Genomic DNA, 6,568 nt, shown 5'->3' with positions numbered 1-6,568 from the left:
GACTTTCACAGCATCATCTTTTAGGATTTGAAATAGCTCAGCTGGAATTCCATCACCTCCACTAGCTTTGTTCATAGTGATGCTTCCTAAGGCTCACTTGACTTCACATTCCAGGATGTCTGACTCTAGTCCAGTGATCACATCATCATGGTTATCTGGGTCATGAAGATCTTTTTTGTATATTTCTTCTGTGTATTCTTGCCACCTCTTCTTAATATCTTCTGACCTTCTTAGGTCCATACCATTTCTGTCCTTTATTGTGCCCATCTTTGCATGAAATGTTCCCTTGTTGTCTCTAATTTTCTTGACGAGATCTCTAGTCTTTCCCATTCTATTGTTTTCTCTATTTCTTTGCACTGATCACTATGGAAGGCCTTCTTATCTCCTTGCTATTCTTTGGAAGTCTGCATTCAAAAAGGTATAGCTTTCCTTTTCTCCTTTGCCTTTAGCTTCTCTTCGTTTCTCAGCTATTTGTAAGGCCTCCTCAGACAACCATTTTGCCTTTTTGCATTTCTTTTTCTTGACGATGGTCTTGATCACTGCCTCCTGCATAATGTCATGAACCTCTGTCCACAGTTCTTCAGGCACTCTATCAGACCTAATTCCTTGAATTTATTTGTTTCTTCCACTGTATAATCATAAGGGATTTGATTTAGGTCATACCTGAATGGTCCAGTGGTTCCCCTACTTTCTTCAGTTTAAGTCTGAATTTGGCAATAAGGAGTTCATGAACTGAGCCAGAGTCAGTTCCAGTCTTGTTTTTGCTGACTGCATAGAGCCTCTCCATCTTTGGCTGCAAAGAATTTAATCAATTTGATTTCGGTATTGACCCTCTGTTGATGTCCATGTGTAGAGTCAGTTCTTGCGTTGTTGGAAGAGGTTGTTTACTATGACCAGTGCATTCTCTTGGCAAAACTCTGTTAGCCTTTGACCTGCTTCATTTTGTACTCCAAGGCCAAACTTGCCTGTTACTCCAGATATCTCTTGACTTCCCAGCATGGTAAAGATCAAAAGTATAACACTTTGCAGAGTCTGAAGAAACATGGTCTCTCACACATTGCTGGATGGTATAAACTGATACAACCTTTTCTTAGAGCAGTTTGGAATTTCTATGAAAATGACAAAGTACAAAATATGGAGTACCAACAAGGACCTACTGTATAGCATAAGAAACTACATTCAACATCCTGTAATAAGCTATAATGGAAAAGAATCTAAATCTAAATATACAAATGAATCACTTTGCTAAACACCTAAAACTAATACAACATTGTACAGCAATTATGTTTAAATAAAAACTAAATATATATATATATATATATATATATACACACACACGCATATAATAAAAAAAAAACAAGTGTAAATGCCGTTGGACCCAATGACAACTTTCAGGAATTTATCCTGTGGATATTCTTTCATGAAAGCAAAATAATGTACATGTACAAGGATATTCACTACAGCATTTCCTACAGACAAGGAACAATATTAAGAGTCGAAAATTTCTAGGACATTCATACAATGGAATGTCACGCAGCTCCATAAAAAACCAGGCAGCTCTTTATAGACCGATACAGAACAATCTCCATGACATGTTGGTGAGTTAAAAAAGCAGGTCATGATACTGTTCTCACACTGTTTTTTTTGTTTGTTTTAAATATATATGTGTTAGTTGCTCAGTCAACATTCGACTCTTTGCCACCCCATGGACTGCAGCTCACCAGGCTCCTCTGTCCATAGAATTCTCTAGGCAAAAATCCTGGAGTGGGTTACCATTTCCTTCTGCAGGAAATATATATGATATGCTTGTAAATACAGGGAATATCTCTTCTATGACACACACACTGCTATAACTTTGGTTACATTTAGGGAAAAGAACTCCATGTCTGGAAAATGGAGAAACGCTTGCTTGTGTAGCTTCTGAACTTTAAACTATTATTTCTATGATTTTTAACCACCCCCTTAAAAAAGCAATTTAAAAGGAGCATATTCATATATAAAAAGTTTTCACATCATTGATTTGGAAGACATCTCAAGATTTCTTGCAAATAGATTGTGTGGTATTTCAAAACTTCAGAAAAATCTTCTTATTAAAGATATATTCTCATCCTTTTTCTTTTTGCACAATAAGTACTTGATAAATAATTATTCCTTGACTTAGGCTTTTTTTCTCATTCTAGCACAGGATCTCATCTTTCTTAATTAAGAGTTCCACCACCTGAATGCCTCAGCCTGAATGCTCCCCACAGCTCCTCCAACTATGCAAGAGAAGATATACTCCTGGAAGTTTCTACTTTAAAACACAAGATAAACAACAGATATTTACTGTCCCTGAATAATAATTTCTTCTAAAAGATGCTATCATAATAAATAGTATAAAAGACTTTAGATGCCTTCTAGGGCTTTGCATCTCATCTAGTTTGGGAGCTAAGACATGTTCATATGAAAAAATAACTACCATGCTAGGAAGGATATTACAGCTGCCAAATAAGTTGCACGAGGAAGCAATGCCTCAATAAACTCAAGAAGAACCATCATATATACTAAGGCAGTCAGGAAAGGTTTCAAAAGGGAAATAGACTCTGATTTGGGCTTGATGAATGATCCAATTTCAATAGGCAAGGGAGTGACTGCACAGTAAGGGATGCCCAGGTGGTTCAGGAACACGTGAGTAGACTGGTCTGGACAAATGGAGCCTGCAGGTGGCAGAGAGTGCTCCCCAAGCTCCTGGAAATCCACTTACTCAGTCCCTGAGCCTGTATCCTCCCGATGCCCTGGATTTACTTTGTTTCTTCCTAATTCTCCCAGAGTTGTCATTTTATCTCCATTCTCACCACCTCAAAGCCATCCAAGTTCTTATTCCCTCCCTTTGCAAAAATCTCCAAACTCATCTTTCTGTTTCCACCCTCCACCATCTCCAACTTTCAGTACACAATTCATGACATTTGTGACTTTATATGCATGATCCACTCACCCTGAACCTGCCAACAGTTAACCACTGCCTGCAGAATAAAATTATTCTCCCTCTCATTCCAGGCCTTCAAACACTGCACTCACTGCCCACCTCTCTCTCTTCCTCTCTCCATCACTGAATTCACACTCCCTAAACATAATATTGGCTTCCCTGGTATCTCAGCTGGTAAAGAATCCACCTGCAATGCAGGAGAACCCAGTTCGATTCCTGATTGGGAAAATATCCTGGAGAAGGGATAGGCTACCCACTCCAGTATTCATGGGCTTCCCTGGAGCTCAGACGGTAAAGAATCTGCCTGCAATGCGGGAGACCTAGGTTCGATGACTGGGTTGGGAAGATTTCTTGGAGGAGGGCATGGCAACCCTACTCCAGTATTCTTGCCTGGAGAATCCCCATGGACAGAGGAGCCTGGCGGGCTACATCCATGGGGTCACAAACAGTTAGACCCGACTGAGCGACACAGCGCAGCACAGCACAAATGTAATATGTAAACATTATGCCTAGGCCCTGGATGTCCCTATTAGATGGAAAAGTCTCCTTATTTTGCTCCCACATGGGGTACACATGGTTGCACAGGTTTCGAACACTGTAGTTTATATAAATGATACCTTTCACCCGTGTTGGGCAGTGCACAACCTCAGCACCCTTCCAAAGATGGCTTGTTTCCATCCTCTCTCACCTTGAAGATGTTCTCAAAACATCTCAGCTGTTGATCAATTGTGCCTCTGATCCTACATTACCAACCTGACACTTTTTCCTCACCAAAAAGAAAGCTGCAATATTTGGAATACCAATAGCACCTTAAACACAGCAGATACTCAAAAGATGCTTCCAAATTACAATGGGTAAATTAACAAAGGCAGATTGTGATTAAATGTTAAAGAGCCTTGGGGAATTCCCAGGCAGTCCAGTGGTTAGGACTCTGCATTCTCACTATTCAAACCTAGACAGCATATTCAAAAGCAGAGACATTAGTTTGCCAACAAAGGTCCGACTAGTCAAGGCTATGGTTTTTCCAGTGGTCATATATAGATCCGAGAGTTGGACTGTGAAGAAAGCTGAGCGCCCAAGAATTGATGCTTTTGAACTGTGGTATTGGAGAAGACTCTTGAGAGTCCCTTGGACTGCAAGGAGATCCAACCAGTCCATTCTAAAGGAGGTCAGCCCTGGGTGTTCTCTGGAAGGAATGATGCTAAAGCTGAAACTCCGGTACTTTGGCCACCTCATGTGAAGAGTTGACTCATTGGAAAAGACTCTGATGCTAGGAGGGATTGGGGGCAGGAGGAGAAGGGGATGACAGAGGATGAGATGGCTGGATGGCATCACCGACTCGATGGACGTGAGTTTGAGTGAACTCTGGGAGTTGTGATGGACAGGGAGGCCTGGCGTGCTGCAAAGAGTCAGACACGACTGAGCGACTGAACTGAATCCCTCATTGGGAAACTAAAATTTCGTAAGCCACTTGGTGCAGCCAAACAGAACAAAATAAAAGGTAAGAACCTTCTCTTTTGGCCAAGAAAGGTTTTGACCTTATCTGGCAGGTGCCAAATTTGGTCAAATGATCAGAATGATGTTTCAGACAAAAAGACTAATTTCAGTAACCACAAGCAAACAGGATTTGAGACATTGTTCTCAAAGTACCACCTTAGCTCTCTGTTAGAGGAGGCCTGTGGGAAGCTCCCTCTGCTTTGTTCAGCCTCAAGTAACTCAGTCATCTTTCAGTTTATCTGTTTGGGATTACAGATAATGGTTTTCACATACCTACACTCAGAGTAAAGCTTAAAACTGGGCCATTAAGCCAAGAAAAACATTGTTTCTGCCTGAAATATCTGCGTATCTAGGAAACAGTTCTGACTTGAATAATTATATACATACATAAAATGCATATACACAAATTAAACATTTATCTTCCTCCTTCACTTCTTTTGCAGTCTTCCTCTTTTCCATCTGTCTCTTCCCTTTTTGGTTTCTTTCTCTTTCTCCCCCTAAAATTATTATTCCTGTCTCTCATTTCTTTCCAAATGCCTTACCTTAATGATCTCCAGACTTCACTCCTCTCCTCCCCAAATGCCCTCTCTCCTCCCAAAATTATTACTCAAGTCATTTCGCTGTTTTTGCTTATATAGTGACTTAGCCAATTCCGTTCAATATTTGTACTAATAACTCATTTGTCCTATTTCCTTTGCTGATGTACCTTGAACTTTCACTAACCTTAGAATTCTACAATTACTAGTGAATAATTTCAAGGCCAATCATTTATGGCTCATTTTCCTATGGCCCTCTAAAAGAATCAAGGGTTTTTGATGTATTTAGATACATAAATTAATTTCATTGTACTGATGCAGTACCAAATAAATAATTCTTTCCTGTAAATCAAAAAACTCAGAACCTAATAAACAAAATGCGTTTCCTAATGAATCTCCTTTCAAAGTATGTATCTTGGATTTTTTGCCAAGGCAGCTTATCAGTAATGGTCTCCATCGTCCCAGAGAGTTTTGTGTCTGAGAATTAAATAAAAATCTTTACTCTCCAAAGGACGAGTATTATGTGGAAGTAACACACTCCAGTATCAGGCACATAGTACCACTGGAACCATGCACATGTCTATGAGGAAAAGACTATCAGGCAAGCAACTGAATTTTTTAAATGAATGGAAGGGGAATTTTAAATTAGAATCTAAGGTAAAACACATAATACAATGATGTGTTTGTGCCCAAAGAGGCTCTCTCCCTTGAAAGTCCAACTTTCCTGTTTATTCCTCCCACCAAACATGCAAAATAAACTCTCCAGTACTAAAAACAGAAATACGTTATCACTACTGAAAAGTAAGCACCATCGAAGGAAAAGATCAAAATATTTTTCTTTCATCCTAGTAAAGTGAAAAGAAAAACCACTAAATACTGTAATACTGTTTCTGAAGTTAGGGCAGTTTCCTTTTTTTTTTCCCCTCCCCAGCCTGAAGATCTTCTAGAAGTCACATTGGCAGCAAATGGTGGACAGGTGCCTTACTAACTCCATATTTGATAGGAAAAGAAGAGAGAAAAGGGCACAGACATCCATTATTTAGAATCTATCGCTATATTAATCTTCTTTATCACAATTCCATTACAATATTTTATGCAGCGTGTACGCGTGGGCAGTGTACAGCCGACCACACTCCATGATAACAAGGCTTCCTTTTTTCAAACACCATCAAAAATTAGCAAATAATTCGAACTGCTCTTAGCCCAAGGTTAAATTCTTGAATACTAACAACAGAAGTTCAGAGAAATCTAATTAACCGGTTCCTATTTGCTCGAAAGTAAACTACAAAGATGAGAGAGGCTTGTCATCTCTATCTGCCCCTCCCCAAGGCTGGCGATTCGCCCTCAAGAGAGGCGTCTAGTGTACAGACCAGAGCCGGCTAGAGCTGGGGGAAGGGGCGGGCGGTAGTGAGGGCCAACCCAACCCCGTGGCTGACCGCGCCTGGGGCCTCGCTGGGCCCAGAACCCAACTGAGCTCGGCCTCCCAGAGGCAAACAAGACGGAGACTGGACCGACGGACGGGACGGACAGACGCGACAGGACGGACGCAACGGGCAGAGAAGCAGTGCAT

The sequence above is a fragment of the Bison bison genome, unplaced genomic scaffold (genome assembly GCF_000754665.1).
Source record: "Bison bison bison isolate TAMUID 2011002044 unplaced genomic scaffold, Bison_UMD1.0 scf7180017864177, whole genome shotgun sequence".
NCBI classification, from domain to species: Eukaryota; Metazoa; Chordata; class Mammalia; order Artiodactyla; family Bovidae; genus Bison; species Bison bison.
This window is presented reverse-complemented; position numbering follows the sequence as displayed.